The sequence below is a fragment of the Pan paniscus genome, chromosome 3 (assembly GCF_029289425.2).
Source record: "Pan paniscus chromosome 3, NHGRI_mPanPan1-v2.0_pri, whole genome shotgun sequence".
In the NCBI taxonomy this organism is placed as follows: Eukaryota; Metazoa; Chordata; class Mammalia; order Primates; family Hominidae; genus Pan; species Pan paniscus.
Window position 1 is genome coordinate 187,548,529 of NC_073252.2, and position 22,767 is coordinate 187,571,295.

The 22,767-nt window shown below is 43.0% G+C and overlaps 1 long non-coding RNA gene across 2 annotated transcripts in view; it reads right to left on the bottom strand.

The window, feature by feature from the left end:
• Positions 1 to 22,767, bottom strand: part of LOC117980140 (uncharacterized) — a 278,642-nt gene that overhangs the window by 180,444 nt on the left and 75,431 nt on the right. Inside the window, exon 5 of one of the 2 annotated variants that reach the window (XR_010112079.1) lies at positions 21,542 to 21,735. The exons of the other annotated variant lie outside the window; for it this stretch is intronic. This is a non-coding gene — a long non-coding RNA (uncharacterized LOC117980140). The remainder of the gene's footprint in view (positions 1 to 21,541; positions 21,736 to 22,767) is intronic. 2 annotated transcript variants of the gene reach the window in all.

Genomic DNA, 22,767 nt, shown 5'->3' on the forward strand with positions numbered 1-22,767 from the left:
AGTTTCTGGTGGGGAATCTATTTTTTAGTTCAAAATTGACACTGACCTCTGAACGTCTAGTCTCAATCAACAACCCTTGAAGCTTCAGCAGACATTATGTCAAAGGCTGCTCAGAGAAGACATCCAGGAGACAATATGTCAGAGGCTGTTCAGAGGAGACACCTAGCAGACACTATGTGAGAGGCTGCTCAGAGGAGACACCCAGCAGAAACTATGTCAGAGGCTGCTCAGAGAAGACACCCAGCAGACACTATGTCAGAGGCTGTTCAGAGGAGACACCCAGCAGACACTATGTCAGAGGCTGCTCAGAGAAGACACCCAGCAGACACTATGTCAGAGGCTGCTCAGAGAAGAGACTCAGCAGACACTATGTCAGGTTGTTTAGAGAAGACACCCAGCAGACACTATGTCAGAGGAAGCTCAGAGAAGACACCCAGCAGACACTATGTCAGAGGCTGCTCAGAGAAGACACCCAGCAGACACTACGTCAGAGGCTGCTCAGAGAAGACAGCCAGAAGACACTATGTCAGAGGCTGTTCAGAGGAGACACCCAGCAGACACTATGTCAGAGGCTGCTCAGAGAAAACACCCAGCAGACACTATGTCAGAGGCTGCTCAGAGAAGACACCCAGCAGACACTATGTCAGAGGCTTCTCAGAGGAGACACCCAGCAGACACTATGTCAGAGGCTGTTCAGAGGAGACACCCAGCAGACACTATGTCAGAGGCTGTTCAGAGAAGGGACCCAGGAGACACAATGTCAGAGGCTGCTCAGAGAAGACACCCAGCAGACACTATGTCAGAGGCTGCTCAGAGAAGACACCCAGCAGACACTATGTCAGAGGCTATTCAGAGGAGACACCCAGCAGACACTATATCAGAGGCTGTTCAGAGAAGGGACCCAGCAGACACTATATCAGAGGCTGCTCAGAGAAGGGACCCAGCAGACACTATGTCAGAGGCTGTTCAGAGGAGACACCCAGCAGACACTATGTCAGAGGCTGCTCAGAGGAGACACCCAGCAGACACTATGTGAGAGGCTGCTCAGAGAAGAGACCCAGCAGACACGATGTCAGAGGCTGCTCAGTGAAGAGACCCAGCAGACACGATGTCAGAGGCTGCACAGAGAAGACACCCAGCAGACACTACGTGAGAGGCTGCTCAGAGAAGGGACCCAGCAGACACGATGTCAGAGGCTGCTCAGAGAAGGGACCCAGCAGACACGATGTCAGAGGCTGCTCAGAGAAGACACCCAGCAGACAATATGTCAGAGGCTGCTTAGAGAAGGGACCCAGCAGACGCTATGTGATAGGTTGCTCAGAGAAGACGCCCAGCAGACACTATGTCAAAGGCTGCTCAGAGAAGAGACCCAGAAGACACTATGTCAGAGGCTGCTTAGAGAAGGGACCCAGCAGACGCTATGTCAGAGGCTGCTCAGAGGAGACACCCAGCAGACACTATGTCAGAGGCTGCTCAGAAGAGACACGAGGCAGACGCTATGTCAGAGGCTGCTCAGAGGAGACACCCAGCAGACGCTATGTCAGAGGCTGCTCAGAGGAGACACCCAGCAGACACTATGTCAGTGGCTGCTCAGTGAACAGACTCAGCAGACACTATGTCAGAGGCTGCTCAGAGAAGGGACCCAGCAGACACTATGTCAGAGGCTGCTCAGAGAAGGGACCCAGCAGACACTATGTCAGAGGCTGCTCAGAGAAGGGACCCAGCAGACACTATGTCAGCGGCTGCTCAGAGAAGACACCCAGCAGACACTCTGTCAGAGGCTGCTCAGAGAAGACACCCAGCAGACACTATGTGAGAGACTGCTCAGAGAAGGGACCCAGCAGACACTATGTCATAGGTTGCTCAGAGAAGACGCCCAGCAGACACTATGTCAGAGGCTGCTCAGAGAAGACACCCAGAAGACCCTATGTCATAGGTTGCTCAGAGAAGACTCCCAGCAGACACTATGTCAAAGGCTGCTCAGAGAAGAGACCCAGAAGACACTATGTCAGAGGCTGCTTAGAGAAGGGACCCAGCAGACGCTATGTCAGAGGCTGCTCAGAGGAGACACCCAGCAGACGCTATGTCAGAGGCTGCTCAGAGGAGACACCCAGCAGACACTATGTCAGGGGCTTCTCAGTGAAGAGACTCAGCAGACACTATGTCAGGTTGTTTAGAGAAGACACCCAGCAGACACTATGTCAGAGGCTGCTCAGAGAAGGGACCCAGCAGACACTATGTTAGAGGCTGCTCAGAGAAGGGACCCAGCAGACGCTATGTCAGAGGCTGCTCAGAGGAGACACCCAGCAGACGCTATGTCAGAGGCTGCTCAGAGGAGACACCCAGCAGACACTATGTCAGGGGCTTCTCAGTGAAGAGACTCAGCAGACACTATGTCAGGTTGTTTAGAGAAGACACCCAGCAGACACTATGTCAGAGGCTGCTCAGAGAAGACACCCAGCAGACACTATGTCAGAGGCTGCTCAGAGAAGACACCCAGAAGACCCTATGTCATAGGTTGCTCAGAGAAGACTCCCAGCAGACACTATGTCAAAGGCTGCTCAGAGAAGAGACCCAGAAGACACTATGTCAGAGGCTGCTTAGAGAAGGGATCCAGCAGACGCTATGTCAGAGGCTGCTCAGAGGAGACACCCAGCAGACGCTATGTCAGAGGCTGCTCAGAGAAGACACCCAGCAGACACTATGTCAGAGGCTGCTCAGAGGACACACCCAGCAGACGCTATGTCAGAGGCTGCTCAGAGGAGACACCCAGCAGACACTATGTCAGGGGCTTCTCAGTGAAGAGACTCAGCAGACACTATGTCAGGTTGTTTAGAGAAGACACCCAGCAGACACTATGTCAGAGGCTGCTCAGAGGAGACACCCAACAGACGCTATGTCAGAGGCTGCTCAGAGGAGACAGCCAGCAGACGCTATGTCAGAGGCTGCTCAGTGAAGAGACTCAGCAGACACTATGTCACAGGCTGCTCATAGAAGGGACCCAGCAGACACTATGTCAGAGGCTGCTCAGAGAAGGGACCCAGCAGACACTATGTCAGAGGCTGCTCAGAGAAGGGACCCAGCAGACACTATGTCAGAGGCTGCTCAGAGAAGACACCCAGCAGACACTCTGTCAGAGGCTGCTCAGAGAAGACACCCAGCAGACACTATGTGAGAGGCTGCTCAGAGAAGGGACCCAGCAGGCGCTACGTCATAGGTTGCTCAGAGAAGACGCCCAGCAGACACTATGTCAAAGGCTGCTCAGAGAAGAGACCCAGAAGACACTACGTCAGAGGCTGCTCAGAGAAGGGACCCAGCAGACGCTACGTCAGAGGCTGCTCAGAGGAGACACCCAGCAGACGCTATGTCAGAGGTTGTTTAGAGAAGACACCCAGCAGACACTATGTCAGAGGCTGCTCAGAGAAGACACCCAGCAGACACTATGTCAGAGGCTGCTCAGAGAAGACACCCAGCAGACACTATGTCAGAGGCTGCTCAGAGAAGGGACCCAGCAGACACTATGTCAGAGGCTGCTCAGAGAAGGGACCCAGCAGACACTATGTCAGAGGCTGTTCAGAGGAGACACCCAGCAGACACTATGTCAGAGGCTGCTCAGAGAAGGGACCCAGCAGACACTATGTCAGAGGCTGTTCAGAGGAGACACCCAGCAGACACTATGTCAGAGGCTGCTCAGAGAAGGGACCCAGCAAACACTATGTCAGAGGCTGCTCAGAGAAGGGACCCAGCAGACACTATGTCAGAGGCTTCTCAGAGAAGGGACCCAGCAGACACTATGTCAGAGGCTGCTCAGAGAAGACACCCAGCCGACACTATGTCAGAGGCTGCTCAGAGAAGACACCCAGAAGACCCTATGTCATAGGTTGCTCAGAGAAGACTCCCAGCAGACACTATGTCAAAGGCTGCTCAGAGAAGAGACCCAGAAGACACTATGTCAGAGGCTGCTTAGAGAAGGGACCCAGCAGACGCTATGTCAGAGGCTGCTCATAGGAGACACCCAGCAGACGCTATGTCAGAGGCTGCTCAGAGGAGACACCCAGCAGACACTATGTCAGAGGCTGCTCAGAGGAGACACCCAGCAGACGCTATGTCAGAGGTTGCTCAGAGGAGACACCCAGCAGACACTATGTCAGGGGCTTCTCAGTGAAGAGACTCAGCAGACACTATGTCAGGTTGTTTAGAGAAGACACCCAGCAGACACTATGTCAGAGGCTGCTCAGAGGAGACACCCAACAGACGCTATGTCAGAGGCTGCTCAGAGGAGACACCCAGCAGACGCTATGTCAGAGGCTGCTCAGAGGAGACACCCAGCAGACGCTATGTCAGAGGCTGCTCAGTGAAGAGACTCAGCAGACACTATGTCAGAGGCTTCTCAGAGAAGGGACCCAGCAGACACTATGTCAGAGGCTGCTCAGAGAAGGGACCCAGCAGACACTATGTCAGAGGCTGCTCAGAGAAGACACCCAGAAGACCCTCTGTCATAGGTTGCTCAGAGAAGACTCCCAGCAGACACTATGTCAGAGGCTGCTCAGTGAAGAGACTCAGCAGACACTATGTCAGAGGCTGCTCAGAGAAGACACCCAGAAGACCCTATGTCATAGGTTGCTCAGAGAAGACACCCAGCAGACACTATGTCAGAGGCTGCTTAGAGGAGACATCCAACAGACGCTATGTCAGAGGCTGCTCAGAGGAGACACCCAGCAGACACTATGTCAGAGGCTGTTCAGAGAAGGGACCCAGCAGACACTATGTCAGAGGCTGCTCAGAGGAGACACCCAGCAGACACTATATCAGAGGCTGCTCAGAGAAGGGACCCAGCAGACGCTATGTCATAGGTTGCTCAGAGAAGACACCCAGCAGACACTATGTCAAAGGCTGCTCAGAGAAGAGACCCAGAAGACACTATGTCAGAGGCTGCTTAGAGAAGGGACCCAGCAGACGCTATGTCATAGGTTGCTCAGAGAAGACGCCCAGCAGACACTATGTCAAAGGCTGCTCAGAGAAGAGACCCAGAAGACACTATGTCAGAGGCTGCTCAGAGAAGGGACCCAGCAGACGCTATGTCAGAGGCTGCTCAGAGGAGACACCCAGCAAACGCTATGTCAGAGGCTGCTCAGAGGAGACACCCAGCAGACGCTATGTCAGAGGCTGCTCAGAGGAGACACCCAACAGACGCTATGTCAGAGGCTGCTCAGAGGAGACACCCAGCAGACGCTATGTCAGAGGTTGTTTAGAGAAGACACCCAGCAGACACTATGTCAGAGGCTGCTCAGAGAAGACACCCAGCAGACACTATGTCAGAGGCTGCTCAGAGAAGACACCCAGCAGACACTATGTCAGAGGCTGCTGAGAGGAGACACCCAGCAGACACTATGTCAGGGGCTGTTCAGAGGAGACACCCAACAGACACTATGTCAGAGGCTGCTCAGAGAAGGGACCCAGCAGACACTATGTCAGAGGCTGCTCAGAGAAGGGACCCAGCAGACACTATGTCAGAGGCTGTTCAGAGGAGACACCCAGCAGACACTATGTCAGAGGCTGCTCAGAGAAGGGACCCAGGAGACACTATGTCAGAGGCTGCTCAGAGAAGACACCCAGCAGACACTATGTCAGAGGCTGCTCAGAGGAGACACCCAGCAGACGCTATGTCAGAGGTTGCTCAGAGAAGACTCCCAGCAGACACTATGTCAGGGGCTTCTCAGTGAAGAGACTCAACAGACACTATGTCAGGTTGTTTAGAGAAGACACCCAGCAGACACTATGTCAGAGGCTGCTCAGAGGAGACACCCAACAGACGCTATGTCAGAGGCTGCTCAGAGGAGACACCCAGCAGACGCTATGTCAGAGGCTGCTCAGTGAAGAGACTCAGCAGACACTATGTCAGAGGTTGTTTAGAGAAGACACCCAGCAGACACTATGTCAGAGGCTGCTCAGTGAAGAGACTCAGCAGACACTATGTCAGAGGTTGTTTAGAGAAGACACCCAGCAGACACTATGTCAGAGGTTGCTCAGTGAAGAGACTCAGCAGATACTATGTCAGAGGCTGTTTAGAGAAGACATCCAGCAGACACTATGTCACAGGCTGCTCAGAGAAGGGACCCAGCAGACACTATGTCAGAGGCTGCTCAGAGAAGGGACCCAGCAGACACTATGTCAGAGGCTGCTCAGAGAAGGGACCCAGCAGACACTATGTCAGAGGCTGCTCAGAGAAGACACCCAGCAGACACTATGTCAGAGGCTGTTCAGAGAAGGGACCCAGCAGACACTATGTCAGAGGGTGCTCAGGGAAGTCGCCCAGCAGACACTATGTCAGAGGCTGTTCAGAGAAGGGACCCAGCAGACACTATGTCAGAGGCTGCTCAGAGAAGACACCTAGCAGATACTATGTCATAGGCTGCTCAGAGAAGACACCCAGCAGACACTATGTCAGAGGCTGCTCAGAGAAGGGACCCAGCGGACACTATGTCAGAGGCTGCTCAGAGAAGAGACTTAGTAGACACTATGTCAGAGGCTGTTTAGGGAAGACACGCAGCAGGAAAGGTTTGGTTATTGACAAGATAAAATGACCAACCTGTGTTTTTAGGATGCATTGTATGAAATCACCTTCCTTAGAAATATTTGATAAAATATGCCATCTTTTATGCTGAGCAAAATATATCAGACACAAATGAATACATATTGTGTGATTCCACTTATAGGAAGTTTGAAAACCAGCAAAACCAATCTATAGGGACACAAAGCAATTGGTGGTTTTCTGGGGCTGAAAAATTACTGGTGATGACTGACTGACAAGGGGCAAGAGGGAACTTCTAGAGTTACAGAAATGTTCTACACCTTGGGTACACCAACACATACATTTGTCAAAACACACTGTACTTGATCTTCAAAATGTAGGCCTTTTGTTGTATATAAATTATATACCTCTTAAGTTGATTTCAAAAGAAGCTGTCTTTACTTAAATTTAGACTTTGAAACCCTTCAGAAAGTCCTAAAAATTCTGTACAATTAGTATTGAACACTAGGATATACATGGGCAACCAATCCTAGACAGCTCAGCACAGGACAAACAGAAAGGTCATCCTGCAACATGCAATCTAGATGACGAAGAAAGAGAACTCAAATGAGACACTTCAGAGACCTCTCTTCTGCAGTTCTGGCTCTGATTTTCATGAATTACAAAGTAAGGAAGATTCAGAGTTAATAGCATAGCCACAATGTAAAATATATTTAGTTTGTTGAATATTAACATTTTACCATAACTATAATGTACATTTAGTTTGTTGATCATTAATGTTTGTTTCCTGTATGAAAAAAATGTATGCATATATAATTCTCATTCTACATCTAGGTTCATTCATTCTATCTACTAATCCTTTTATTGCCTTTTAAAATCTGGTTAAGGAATTTATAAGATGACTGTCTAGACCAGAGGAACTCAACTGACAATGGAAGTGATGATTCTGGCAGCTAAGCTAGGTAGATCTTACTCTTTACAGACTAGTGTTTCAAAAGGTCTTGCTCCTGTCGAGGGGTGAGTTACTTCACCTCTAGTACAAGCCCAAGGTATCCTAAACCAAACAGCACTAACAGGGCCCACCTGTCTCTGGGCAGCAAAATATTTTTGTTTGTTGGTGTTGCTATTTTTGTTTATAAATGTGTCGATTTTGTCTAAGCTGTAGACCATTCTTTACTGAACATCAGGAACAAGGCATCTTTCAGATGTAGCAGAGTTCAGTGCAAAAGCACTGAGCTAACTAATAATTTGGAGACTTGGGTTCCAATACTGGTTCATCATTAACCAGAGGCATTGCTTCAGGCAAGTCAAGGGACCTCTTAAGATCTAATCTATAAACTAGGGGAAAAAGAATAAATGAAATATAAGAAAAGATTCCTTTAGCTATAAAAGTTTATGATTCTATATGTCAAAACCACCAGAAAATCTTAGACCTCACCTGGAACTTTAAAGACCAGACTTCCCTACGAAGGGATTCAGGACCCTTTAGGACACATATAAACTCACAACAATGGACCTCATATGCCTGGAGGCTTAATTGACCCAGGTTGTTGCAAATGACCAAGCTTCTTTCTCTTATAAGGCTGAATAGAATTTCATTGTATGTGTATAGACCATGTTTTATTTATCCAATCATCTGATGGTCACTTAAGTTGATACCGTAACTTGGCTATTGTGAATAGAGCTGCAATGAACACGGGAGTGCAGACATCTCTCTGGCATAGATATGGGTTTTGTGTCAATACACACAAGCAGGATTGCCAGGTCATATGGTAATTCTATTTTTAGTTTTTTGGGGAACCTCCATATTGAGGAACTTTTATTTTCCATAAAAGTTGTACTAATTTACATTCCCACGAACAGAGTACAAAAGTTCTCTTTTCTCCACATTCTCACCAAAATTTTTTAATCCCTTCTCTCTTTTTTTTTAAACAGCCATGTTGAGAGGTGTGAGGTGCTGTCTCATTGTGGTTTTAACTTGCATTTCCCTAATGATTAGTGATATTGAGTTTTTTCTTTTTACATATATTTGTAGGTGATTTGTATATCTTCTCCTGAAAAATGTTTATTCAGGTCCTATGCCCATTTTTTAAATTAGTCTTATTTGTTTTCTAGAGTTGTTTGAGTTCCGTATGCATTTTGGATATTAGCTTCTTATCAGATATATGGCTTGCAAATATTTTCTCCTAATTTGTAGGTTGTTTCTGTTGTTTCCTTTGTTATACAGAGGCTTTTATATTTCATGAAATCCCATTCATCTCTTTTTGCTTTTGTTGCCTGTGGTTGTAGAGTAAAATTGAAAACGTAATTGCCCAAACCAATTTCTTGTAGTTTTCTCCCTATGTTTTTTTCTAGTAGTTTTACAGTTTCAGATTTTATGCTTAAGTCTTCGACCCATTTTGAGTTAATTTTTTCACATGATATGAGAAAAGGTTTCAATTTAATTCTTCTATATATAGATATCCAATTTTCTCAAAAATATTTATTAAACATATTATCCATTTTATATTGTGTATTCTTGGCACACTTATGATCTTTTGTATTTATTTAGTTTTATAATTGATCCTTTGCAGAACCTGGAGAGGTGCTTGTGGTTTTGACTTGGCTGATTGCCTATTTAGAGTACAATTCAGTTTTTTCTTCCAAATTCTGCTTCTGCTGCAAATTGTTAACTGAATCCAGAGGTTTATTTGACGAGACTATACCTGCTAGTGTGTTCTCCCACCAGGAATCACATACTATCTAGTTGACTCTATCTCTTTTATGTTGGCAGTCTTTAATGCTCAATGCCTAGATCAGGGGTCAGTAAACTCCAGCCACTGGCCAAATTCTGACAATCATCTGTTTTATTTGTCCTATGAATGCAGCCAGACTCATTTATTTAATAATTATCTATGGATGCCTTATTGAAAATCAATTGATCATACATGTGTTGGTTCCTTTCTTGGCTCTCTATCCTAATCCATTCATTGATGTGTCTATTTTTCTTTTTTTGTTTGTTTTTTGATGTGTTTATTTTTATGGCAGCACTAAGCTGATGTAGTAGTATAGTTTGAAATGAGTAGTGTGATGCTTACAGCTTTGTTCTTTTTGCTCACGATTGCCTTGGCTATTCAAGGTTTTTTGCAATTCCATGTGAATTTTACTTGTCTTTTTATTTCTGTGAAAATGTCATTGAAATTTTGACAGAGATTATATTGAATTTGCATATTGCTTTTGGTAGTATGTACATTTTAGCAATATTAATTCTTCCAATTCACAAGCTTGGGATATCTTTTTCCATCTCTTCACTTTTAGTCTATATGTGATATATATATATATTTATTATACTTTAAGTTCTAGAGTACATGCGTACAACGTGCAGGTTTGTTACACATGTCTATATGTGTTTTTAAAAGTAAGATGAGTATCTTGTAGGTAGCATATAACTGGGTCTTTTTTTTAATCCATTCAGCCACTCTGTCTTTTTATTGGAGAATTTAATACATTTACATTCAAGGTAATTATGAAAGTTAAGGACTTACTACCTCCATTTTGTGAATTGGTTTCTGATTGTTTTGTAGATACTTTGTTTCCATCTTCCTTTCTTTCTGTCTTCTTTTGTGGCTTGATGATTTTCTTTAGTGGTATACTTTGAATTCTTTCTATTTTTGTTTTGTGTGTCTACTGTAGATTTTTGCTTTGTGATTAGTATGAAGCTTACATAAAACATTTTTACAAGTGTAACAATCTATTTTGACAGTTCATATAATTGTTATGCTATAAAAGTTGTAGATAGTCAAAGTCACACAACACAACTCTCCACTTTTATCTCCCTCATATTTTATGTTTTTGATGTACGAATTTACATTTTATAATATCTATCCCTTGAAAATGTATTTAGCTGTTTTATTAATAATTTTGTCTTTTAACCCCCATACAAGGAATAAAATTGCTTTACACATCATCATTACAGTCCTAGAGCATTCCACATATGATTCTTTATTATGCCATTGAGTTTTGTGCATTTGTACATTTTCTGTTAATAATTATTGGCCTTTTATTTCAGCTTAAGAAACTCCCTTTAGCAATTCCTGTAAGGCAGCCCCAGTGATGATGACCTCCTTTGGCTTTGGTTTGTCTGGGAAAATTTTTATTTCTTCCTCGTTTCAGAAAGACAGATTTTCTGAGTAAAATATTCTTGGTTGGCTATTTTTATTTTCCTTCAACATTTTGAATCTATCATCCCATTATCTCCTGGCCTTCAGGGTTTCCATTGAAAAATCTGGTGAGAGTCTATTGAAACTATTCTAGGTGCTGTGTTGCTTTTTATCTCTTGCCACTCTCAGAATTTTTTCTTTGTCTTCTATTTGTGATAGTTTATTATGTGTCTTGGTAAACTCCTCTTTGGGTTGAATTTGACTGGAGACCTCTGTGCTTCCTATACCTTGATATTGGTATATATCCTCATATTAGGAAAATTCTCAGCCATTATTTCTTTAAATATGCTTTCTTACCCTTTTTTGTCTTTCTTCTCTTTCTGGAATTTATATTATGTGTATATTCAGTCTCTTGAGGGTGGCACATATTTCTGCAGGCTTTCTTCATTCTTAAATTTATTTTTTTTAATTTTTGCTACTCTGATTGGATAATATCAAATGTTCTATCTTCCAGTTCACTGATTCTTCTTTTAGCTTGATCAAACCTGCTGTGGGAGCTTTCAGTTGCATCTTTTCAGTTCAGTCATTGTATTCTTCAATTCTTGAATTTCTGTTGGTTTTTAAGAATTATTTCTATTTCATTGAAGTTCTCATTTTGTTCATGTATTGTTTTCCAAATTTCATTTAATTTTCTATCCCTATATTATTGTAGTTCATGATCTTCTTTAAGAGGATTTTTCTAAACTCATTGTCTGTCATTTTATAAATTGTCCTTTCCTTGGGGTTCATTGTTAAATCTATTTTAGTTGATTTTTCTTTTTAGAGGTGTCATGATTTCCTGAGTCTTTGTTACCCTTGTAAGGATGTTATCCTTCTATCCTTACATTACTGTCTGCATATTTGAGGTGATAGCCACCTTTTCCAGTTTTTGCAGGTATTCTTTGGTAGGAATAATTGTCACAGTTTAGTGTAGCCTGTGGTTCTGAATGCGTCAGCTCATAACAACCCTGAATATGCAGAGCTTATTTGGGGGTTCTTTCATTGATGGTGTGCTGCCTTTTCTGTGAGTTTGAATGGGGCAGCTGGCTGGGATCTGCTACCCAAGCAAGAGCTCAGCAAGACCACTAAGCTGAACTCTCCAGTGAGGATGGACTGCTGGATGGGCACTGCAATTTGCCTCTGATTAGACTGGGCCATGAAGTGTAGTATTCTCTGGCCAGTTGGTACCTCAATTTAAAGTCAGCAGTTAAACAGGGTTGTAGAAAGCACTCTGAGGTTAGGTGGAGTCACTGACTAGGACGGATGGGACCAGCTACTATGCTTGGTAAAAATGCACAGTTGAGGTTTGCCTACCTGCTTAAGTGAGGTCTTGGGGTGGGCTTTGAGACTAGGCTGAGCATTATTTAAACTCCTGGGTGTGCTAGGTCAAGTCCTAGCTCTTTGCTGAAATTTGCTGTGGTGGTTGTCCCCTTCCTTGGGTGGGATATGGGTGTGGGCTTTGAGGCCATGCAAAGTACTATTTAAACACTCCTCGGTGTGGCCAGGCATGGTGGCTCACCCCTATAATCCCAGTACTTTGGAAAGCTGGGACAGCAAGATTGCTTGAGCCCAGGAATTAAAGACCAGGCTGGGCAACATAGTGGGACCCCGTGTTTACGAAAAGTTTAAAAATTAGCTAGGTGTGGTGGCATGCACCTGTAGTCCAAGCTGCTTGGGAAGCTGAGGCTGGAGGATCACCTGAGCCCAGGAAGTCGAAGCTACAGTGAGCTGTGATCACGTCACTGCACTCCAGCTGAGGTGACAGAGTGAGACCCTATCTCAAATGAAAGTGATAATAGTAATAAACTCCTGAGTGTGACAACACTAGCCCTGGGTCTTTGCCAAAAATTGCTGTAGTGGTTACTCCCTCCCTGGACATGTTCTCAGGGTAGGGTCTGAGGCTGGTCATCTAAGGATTCCAGCCAGGTAGAACTTCCCACCACTTCTGAGGGTGACCAGCTCAGATTTGCAGGTGGGTATGGTGTTAGCTGGTACTATTGATTGGGTGCTACTGCTGGCAGGTGTGCAGAGCTACAGCCAGGATCTGTCTGCTTGTCACTGTGGACTATGCCTCCTCGCTTTGCTTCTATCTCACCCAAGGTGGTCTAGCCATGCCATTTCCCCTCTGTTCCTCCTGAGGTGAGAGCAGAGTGGGCTTCCTGGGAAGTATCTCAGAATGCTAGGGAAGCTTCATGTCTGCCTCTGATTCTCCTTTTGCTCTGTAGGAACTGTAGTTTCTGGGGAATTCCATCTGCGAGGTGCTGTGCTGACTTAGGGGAGGAGGAGGAGTGACATGGTCAATATGGGATTGTTTTTCTTACCCTTTAATGAAGTGTTTATTCCTTTCTGGACCACACAGCTGACTCTGGCTTATTCCCACATGTTAGGGTTTTCACCAAGGTATTCTTGTCTGCAGGTGTTTGCTAGCTGAACTTTCTGTGTGTGGCAGGCAGCAGGAGATGGTAGTGAAGCCAGGGTCCTCTTATTCTGCCATCTTGCTGACATCACTCCAAATCACAATTATCAATTTGGTGAATGCAAGTTACAACTGTAAAAACATTTCCAGAATTTTGAGAGCACGTCACATTATTAGACCATAAGTCTCTAACAGATTTAAGGACCATCCACAGTATTCCATAAGCAATAGATCAAAATGTCATTTTAGCAAAGTGGCATTTCCACGTGGGGTCGCCTATGTGTTTTCTTACTTTCTTCAACACTGTTGCAAAGTTTACCTACTAAATGAGGTTAGCTAGAATGAGTTCTTTTTTTAATGGAGTGGCAAACATAGTAGCTGTTTCTTCCATTATATTCTCTCATAACTCTTTGGGCCCTGGGGCCACAACTATTTGTGACATGTTTGGATTTATAGAATTGTACTCTTCATAATTTAACTGTCTCAGGGCACAAGCACAGAGAACGCAGTCAGGAAATAAACATAGTCTAAAAGATGAATTTGCCATCTGCTCAGAGGGTCAGTAAGCTAGCCCTCTGCCAAACCAAGGCAGGTAGAGAATCCCGTGATGAGGCCTGAAGAACCACATACTAGAAGAAATTTTGTACATTGTTACCTCGAAGATCCCAAATGACCCTAAATATTGCCTGTAATTCAGCACAAAATGACAAGTTTATGCTAATTTTTTAAAGAAAGCACATGCTTTAGAATACGTTTAGTGAATGTTTCTGCTCTCTTGGTATAAACAGAGTACTGAGTTTGAACATTGAACCAACCTAGTCATTAAGTATTTCAGCAGTACCTGCTATAAGTAACTGGTGAAATAATACTGATTGTACTAACATATGACATTTCAAATGTGTTTCAAGGTGTGACTCTGCTTGAATGACGGGTGATTGCTCTTTTAACACTGTGGCATTTATTACTAACCTGCCAGAAAGCTGCTTAAATAAGAATGATTGCAGCAGCATGTCTAACACTCTGGCCTTAATATAAAAACAACTTGAAAATAGGCATTTCTCTTTTTGTATCCATCCTTCTAATTACAAGCCTAAAAAGGTGTTTTCCTTTCTTCAAAAATATTTATTGCATACCCACCTCTGTGCTGGTAGTTGGGAAACAGAGAAGAGCAAAACAGGCACCTCACTACCTAATGGGCTTATAGTCTGGCAGAGAAGACAGACATTTCAAAATCATCTTACAAACAAGTCATAATCTGTGATAAATGCTATGAAGGCAAAGAAAGTGCAGAAACAAAAATAAGGGGCGTAGTTTAGAGACGGATGGGGTAAACTGTTATGAAAGAGATCTTCGAGGAAGTGAGATCTGGTAAGCAGTAGTTATTCAAGCAAAACTCAGGTGAGTCTCTTAGGCAGAGGGATCAGCATATACAATACTCCTGGGTCAGACAAGAGCTTGTTCAAGAAACTGAAAAAAGGCCAGTGAAAGCAATGACAGCAACCTGAAGCTCGAAAGTAGAGTGGAAAGATGAAACAGACACCACCAGCAATGCTAATGATCTTTTACTTTATACTAATTATAAGGGGAAGTGTATTTGCTCTGCAACATCAATCAGCTCGTTTCCAGGCCTCCCTATGAGAGCACTTGCGTTTCTGTTCCCTCTGGTCTGCTGTACTAGTTTTCTTCACTAGCTCATTCATTTACCAGTGGGCAACCATAGCAAAACTATCACAAACTGGGTGACTTAAACAACAGGAATTTATTCTGTCTCAGTTCTGGAGGTCAGAAGTCTGGAAGCAAGATGACAGCATGGTCAATTCCTACTTGGGGACTCAGAGAGAGGAGCCGTCTCACGCTTTCCTCCCAGCTTCTGGTGGTTGCCGTCAGTCCCTGGCATCCCCTGGCTTGTGGCATTGTCAATCCAACCTCTGCCTTCACGGTCGCATGGCTTCTCCTGGAGTGCCTCTGTCTCTGTGTACACGTTTCCCTCATAGAATACCACTGTGGGCTAGGGCTCACCCTAAGTCAGTATGAGCTCATGTTACCTTGATGATATCTGCAAAAATCGTATTTCCAAACAACGCCATAGTCAAGGTACCAGGGGTTAGGATTTAAACAAGTCTTTTTGAGGGATACAATTTAATCAATAACAGAAAGCTATTGAAGGATTTTTACCGAGGGAGTGATATCGAGGCAGGAAAACAGGGTCTGGAACTTAAGGCCAATTTGTGCTGAATCGAGGAAAAACACCAGGGTCTGGGGGCCAATTGGTGCTGACTTCTCAAAGCTGGATCAAAAGGAGGACACCTGGGTCTGGGGGAAGGGAACCTAAGGCCAATTAACACGAACTTCCTAATACTAAACCAGAAGGGGAAATCCCATCTCCCCACGCCGAGCAGCAAAGGATCAAATCTCCCTACAGCCCTCCCGCTTCCAGCACATCTCAGATGGAAAGACAGAGTGCCGTGATTGGCCAAGCACGGGCCACCCCTTCCTCTGCATAGGGCACCAATTCACCTCAGCCTTTAATTAGCCAGGGACCAAACCCTTCATCCAGACAAGAGGTAACTTATAGGAGCCTCAAAAGGGGTAGTTAAAACCCGGAAAACTGGCTCCTGCCCCCGCCCTGTGGAGTGCTGTCTTGCTTCAGTGAATTCAGCTTTCATACCTTGTGGAGGGCTGTCTTGCTTCAGTGAATTCAGCTTTCGCTGCTTTGTTCTTGTGTCTCGTTCCTTTGTTGCTTTGTGGGTTTTGTCCAATTCTTTGTTCAAAACACCAAAGAACCTGGACAACTGACACTCAAGGCCCTCCTTCCAGTAACAATATGATCCTATTTTCACTTAACATCACTTTGGCTACTTGACAGAAAACGGATCGGAAAGAGTCAAAGAAGAAGGGTGAGATGGACTGAGAGGCTATTTTGGATTCCATTTTGGTAGACATGTTCTGAAAAATTTTCGTCATATTTATAAATATTAAATAAATAAATATTTCTAAATATTTAAAACATTTAGCTAGGCAAGAAATAATAATAATATAATTAACTTTAAAGGGCATAAAAATATTCACAGGCCAAAAAATAAAAAGAAGACTTAAACCCCGAACGGTGAGCTATCGCTGCGGCTGTGGAGTGATCAGGTAGCAGCCTCTGGGCCTGAAGGCTTGCATTTCGCATGATACACAGGACAGGAGGAGAGGCATGATCTCAGCCCAAAGAGGAAGTTACAAATAAGGTCTCCAAATAAAGCCAGCGCCCACAACATTGATGTAAATGTTTATATACTTTATATAGATTATATAGAAAGACATAAAAATATATCTCTCTATATATATCCATCCACTGGTTTAAAAAGATGACAAAAGGTGACCAAAAAATGTCATCCTTAGTTTGGACTCAAAGTGACAAAAATAGATGTTTTTCATGACAACATCTGTACAGTTGACACACTCTGGAGTTGGGTTTAAAATCATACCACGCAGTAACTCCAGGAAAGTTCAAACCGAGAAACTATTTTACAAAACCTTGAGTCAGGAATGCCCAAGAAACAAAAACACAAATTCTCTGAGGAGGGTGCACCCTCAACATAAACCTTGACAGATTCTTGCACGTAAAGTCCACTTAAATGTGAGCTTAATCCAAAATATGTTTTTAAAAAAGCAAAATACAAGAGTTAACGGAAACAACCAACAGCAGAAAAAACCACCAAGGACTTTCAAGTATAAAAATATTGGATACAAATTATAAAATAAGTATTTTTAAATTATTCAAAAAAGAAATTGAAATTATGAACTAGAAACAAAATGCTATACCAAAGAAAACAGGCTATTTGAAAAAAGAACCAAAAAGAACCTCTCAAACAGAAAATGTAATCACTCAAATTAAAAATTCAGTAGGTAAGATAAACAAAAGATTAATGTAGCTAAGAAAATAATGACTTATAGAGAAACTACTAGAATGAAGCTCAGAGACATAATGGAGATAATGAAATGCAAAATATGAAAGAAGGTGAAGATACAAAAAGATCAGCCCTCAAAGACACAACAGGTTCTGAAGAGTGGCCAGAAGGCGAGGATTGGCCAAGCGTGGTGGCTCGCACCTGTAATTCCAGCAGTTTGGGAGGCCAAGGCAGGTGGATTGCTTGAGCCCAGCAGTTCAAGACCAGCCCAGGCAACATAGCAAAACCCCATCTCTATAAAATTAAAAATTAAAAATGAAAAAAACAGGAGGTGAAGATAGGGAAATAAGAGAAACCAAACATTTCTAAGCAGATTAGATGAAAAGAAATCCACATCTGGGCACAAACTTCAACTTCGGGCCACCAAAATTAAAAAAAAAAAAAAAGACCTTAAAAATAGCCAGAGTAAAAAGTTTACCTTCAATGAAATAACCGTTATATGAAAAACAATTTTTTCCAACAGTATCAGTGGATCCAGAACAAAGCACTAGCCTAAAATTCTGACAGAAGATAGCATCCATGTCAAGATGTTTGCTCAGCAAACTATTGTGTCATAATTAGGACAAAATAAACGCATTTTAGGCAAACAGAATCTATGTTTAATATAATCGGACTCTTGCTAAAAGAATTGCTAAAGGAAGGCCGGGCGCGGTGGCTCACGCCTGTAATCCCAGCACTTTGGGAGGCTGAGGCGGGCGGATCACGAGGTCAGGAGATCGAGACCATCCTGGCTAACACGGTGAAACCCCGTCTCTACTAAAAATACAAAAAATGAGCCGGGCGCGGTGGCGGGCGCCTGTAGTCCCAGCTACTCGGGAGGCTGAGGCAGGAGAATGGCGTGAACCCGGGAGGCGGAGCTTGCAGTGAGCCGAGATCGCGCCACTGCACTCCAGCCTGGGCGACTGAGCGAGACTCCGTCTCAAAAAAAAAAAAAAAAAAAAGATACAGCATTGCTAGGAAGGAGAACAGATTCATTTTGGATTTTATTAAGATTAAGAGCAGCCACAGAATGACTTAAAAAAGGGTTTATGGCTTCCAAACCAGTAGAGAGGGTAAAAATAATTTTAAAATCAAAATTCAGTCAAAAAGGAGAGAAAGAGAGAAAGAAAGAAGGAAGGCAGGCAGGCAGGCAGGAAGGGAGAGAAAGAGGGAGAAAGAGGGAAGGAGGGAGAGAGGGAGGAGAGAACAAAAGAAAGGGAAAGAGAAAGAAAAAAGGAAAGAAAAGGACAACATAGTAACAGGAGGAAAATGTAAAGCACAAAACTAGATGATGACAATAAATCCAACTCTAAAAGAAATCATACAAAATATGTGGATCAAAATCATCAATGTAAAAACAAAATTTTAGACGTAGTCTTTAATTCAGTAGTAAATTATATATAAGTGACATATTTGAAACACACAAGCTCCCTCTCTCTTCCAAACAAACTAGATTAGATGATAAGAGGCAGGAAAGAGAATGAACCTTTGCTTATAACCTACTGTAATGTACCCCCTCGTAATTTAAATTATGTCTCAGAGTTAGATTTTATTATTTCCATATTACAGACAGGGGATTGGGGTGCAGTGCTTAACGGCTGTACCCAGAGTCACATTTGGTAGTAATTTGCAGAGGAAAGATCTGCAAAGACTGGCTCTTGCGGACATCACCACAGTGCCATGTGAAACAAAGTGGCTTTCAGACCAGGACAGTGGTACTGAGATATTCTTATGATGACCAAGTCACAGGTAAAAAGGAAACAGAGCTAATCTCTGCTGATGGTCCCATTAACGGGTTCTCAGTGTTTTCTGCTTTCATTTCTTTGGGGCAGTGAACACACAGACCACTGAATTCAGAAATCTTTATATTGTAAACCACTTTGTTCATTCTCTACTAAATTCACCTGGTCTGTATAATTTGAAAAGCTGCATATTTTATTCTTTTTGATCAATTATTTTTATTCAAAATGTTTCTTATTCTTTTTGATCAATTGTTTTTATTCAAAATGTTTTACGTAAGGAGTTCAACGTTTTCGTAAGAATGAGCTACCCATGCAGGCATCTACCTGCTCACTGGTGGGAGAGTGAACATAAATATTGTCCAGGGAGATTGAGAAGAAGGCAGCTGACATGTTTCTGCTAAGAAGAAGCCATCTCTTTCTTTCCATCTCTCTCTCCCTAAGAAAGGCAGATCAGGCCTAAAGCCCTAGTAGGTTAGCCGTGTTTCTTCTAGAAGTCAGGCCTACGATGGAGCGGTAGAAGCCAAAGGCAAGAGGAAAGAACTGGAACAGAGCTGGGCGCAGGGTGGCTAAGTCCACAACGTAAAAAGTTGAGGTCGCGTGATGTTTTTATTTCAATAGCTGACACCCTGCATTTTAAATAAGGCTTAAGTTTTTAGGTACAAATTGTTAACCTAATACATTTTAATCTTTTTAAGATGATGCATAGTTTGATCTTGTACATATAAAATTTTACTTTTTGCCTGTCTCTAACTCGCTGACTAGCGGTTCTTCACCCTCTCCATATGTGTGTGTCCACGCACCTGTCTGTGAGTAGATACACGGAGAGAAACAATAAGATGTTTGACATGACGTTCACCTAATTTAATAATCAGAATTTCTAAGTAGTAGATTTTAGATGGTATCTGTTTTCACTTTCACTTTGTTTTTTTATTTTGAGACGGAGTCTCGCTCTGTCGCCCAGGCTGGAGTGCAGTGGTGCCATCTCGGCTCACTGCAAGCTCCGCCTCCCGGGTTCACGCCATTCTCCTGCCTGGACAATTCTCCTGCTGGGACCACAGGCGCACGCCACTGCCCCGGGCTAATTTTTTGTATATTTAGTAGACATGGGGTTTCATCGTGTTTGCCAGGATGATCTCAATCTCCTGACCTCGTGATCCACCCGCCTCGGCCTCCCAAAGTGCTGGAATTACAGGTGTGAGCCACCGCACTCAAATGAAAATGCACCTTAATAAAATTTTAAAAAATAATTCATGTTATTGTAGAACATTTAGAAAATGTTAAAAAGTATAAAAGAGCAAAATAGGTATCACGGCTAATTCTATGACTGTTAACATTTTAGTGAGTTCTCATTACAATCAACTTGAATGTTCAATTTGGACTCCTACTTTTTTTACATAATGTGTTTTTCTGTGTCTTTAATTATTTGGAGGCATGGAGAATGGGACTATATTCCAGGAGTCCGGAGAGTGAGGAATGATGGTGATCTGGGACTCTGGTTGTGGGAGTAGAAATGAAAGTAAATGAAGAAACTTGAGAAATATTTAGAGATAAGATTGACAGAACACAGTGATGGACTTGATGTGTGTTTTGAAATAACTTTACGTCTTTTATTTCCACAAATGTAAAGGTCTGATAATTTTGTCATAAATCACGCACAAAGAACACAAGGGCAACAATATCTTCACTGGAGATACATGCAAATTTCTTACAAAGTCAGAGTTTTAAATTGTGAATTCATGTGCCAGCATATTTACTTAAAGGGTATAAAGAACCATTTTATGGGTATTATATTTTCTAATAATTTTACTCAACACTCTGAATGTGCATAGTCTATCCTAAAGATCAGGCAGAAATGACGGGATCTGAAATGATACAGGAGAAAAAGTCTTGGCTCTTAACCAGAGACTTTTATGGCATATTTCTATCTTCACTACATAACAGTGAAGTCTATTAAAAGTCCAAAACTGAAGCAAATTCACCTTTTTATACTGCTTCAATAATTGTGTTTTGAGGGTCTTTGCTACATACTTGAAATATATTATATTTTCAAAGCTATCTGACTGATTTATGAAGAAATACACATGTGTTTTGTGCTTCACAAAAACACATTTGGATATTATTAAACAGAAAAGATAAAATATTACATAGGTCTGAAGAATTAATTTTAAAATGTTACTTTAAGATAAACAGTGTATCAACTGTATCTTAAATGTCATCGCTTTGGATGACCAACTAAGCAAATTTACAGACAACTGCATGGCTAAACAGGAATTATTTTGGTCTCTTTGTCATAAACTATTATGTCCAAAGAGAGCAGCAGCATCTCCATCAACCCTGCAGTGGGAAATCTGCCCTGTCACAGTGGAATCTCCATGGGCAACAAGGGAAAGAATATACTTCACACTATGCATAATTCCTCAAAAGTTTTCTCATTTTGAGATTGGCTCAAAAACGATGTGCTAAATAAAATTCTAGCCATCACAGGTAAGGAAGAAGGAACTGTCGGCATTCCATCCTTCGGGCTGTAATTCAGAGCTGCTGTACAAGTCACACGCTGTTCTTATCAGAAATCTGCTTTCTTAGCTTTTCTTTACACATTCCAACCTATCTTCACATATGCTGGATTTCTGTGAGGAAGGGAGCACTCTAACATAAAATTATTGGTTGCTATTTTATGACTTGTCAGGTCTATGGCATTCAGAATTAAATCATGCAGGCATGCATGCTGTGTGTCTTACCTGGCCAAGGCCCAAGTCAGCCAGACATGTGTCCCTGGGAATGGCCCCTCTGCTGATTGGCATTTGTCTGCAGGATGGATGCAGCCACCCCAAGACCTTCTGAATTCTCAAGGTTCCTTGAAGAACTGCAGGGAACTTTGCTTCTTTGATTGCTGAAACTGGAAGATGCAGCAAACTCTTCCCAGGACAAAGAGCTGGAATAGAAGGGCAACCATGGCACTCACTGGCAACACTGTCTCCCCATGTGAAGGTCATTGGAGGTCAAGCTCCAGTAAACCCATCCAATAAACCTATTTCATGGAGGATTCATTCATTCATTAATTCTATAAATATTTCCTGAGGGTCTACTGTGTGCCAAGCACTATTCCCCACATCAGGACAGAATAGCCAACGAAAGAGTCAAAAACACCTTTGCTCGGAGCCTACATTTCCCATTTTGGAAGGCTTCTTGGGCCAAAAGAACCCAGAGAGAAGGACTCCATCCCTTCTCCTGCAGCACCAGAGAAGACCCTGCTGCACTCTACAATGGTCAAGTCCAGGAAAGAAAATTCGAGCTCCTGGTTATAAATGATAACTAACAACAAAGACTACAGCAACTGAGATGTTATGTTCCTTCTGCAAAGCTGAATTTCTCTAGTCTTAGTAAACATAAAGCTGTACTTTTCTTAGAAAAGCCAAGGGGAAATCAGAGGATGAATAATCGGAACCCTTGGAGTGAAGTGTAAGCCATCCGATATTTGGCTTATGTTTCACTGTCTGTTTCTTAAGAGGAGTTACCTTGTGTTCATTACCTTAGAGAAAAGAAAGACAGAGAGAAAAAGAAAACTGTCACAGATGCTGGGAAAGTAAGTACTTGTATTAGTAACAGAAAACCACAGTAACGTGAGCAGTCACTCTCAGAAAGACTTTAAATCCTCTCTCACTCTCCAGCACATAGGAGGCCTAGGGATCTTTAGAGAAATCAGGGAGAAGGATAGATAATATCTCAGCACCATGACTCTCCCAGGAACATAAGATAGAATGTGAGGCAGGGGCCCCATCTTTCACCAGTTTCTACTCATTTGTAAGAAAACAAGGCTTGCTTTCTTATTTAAAGAACAAATTCTGTATCCACCATCTGAATTATTCTTGGCATCTGATGAGGGATGGAGACTACAGAGGCAAATTTGAAAGAAGAAATATTTTATTTTACAAGCTTGATTTGAATATAAGCCTTAAATTTATGT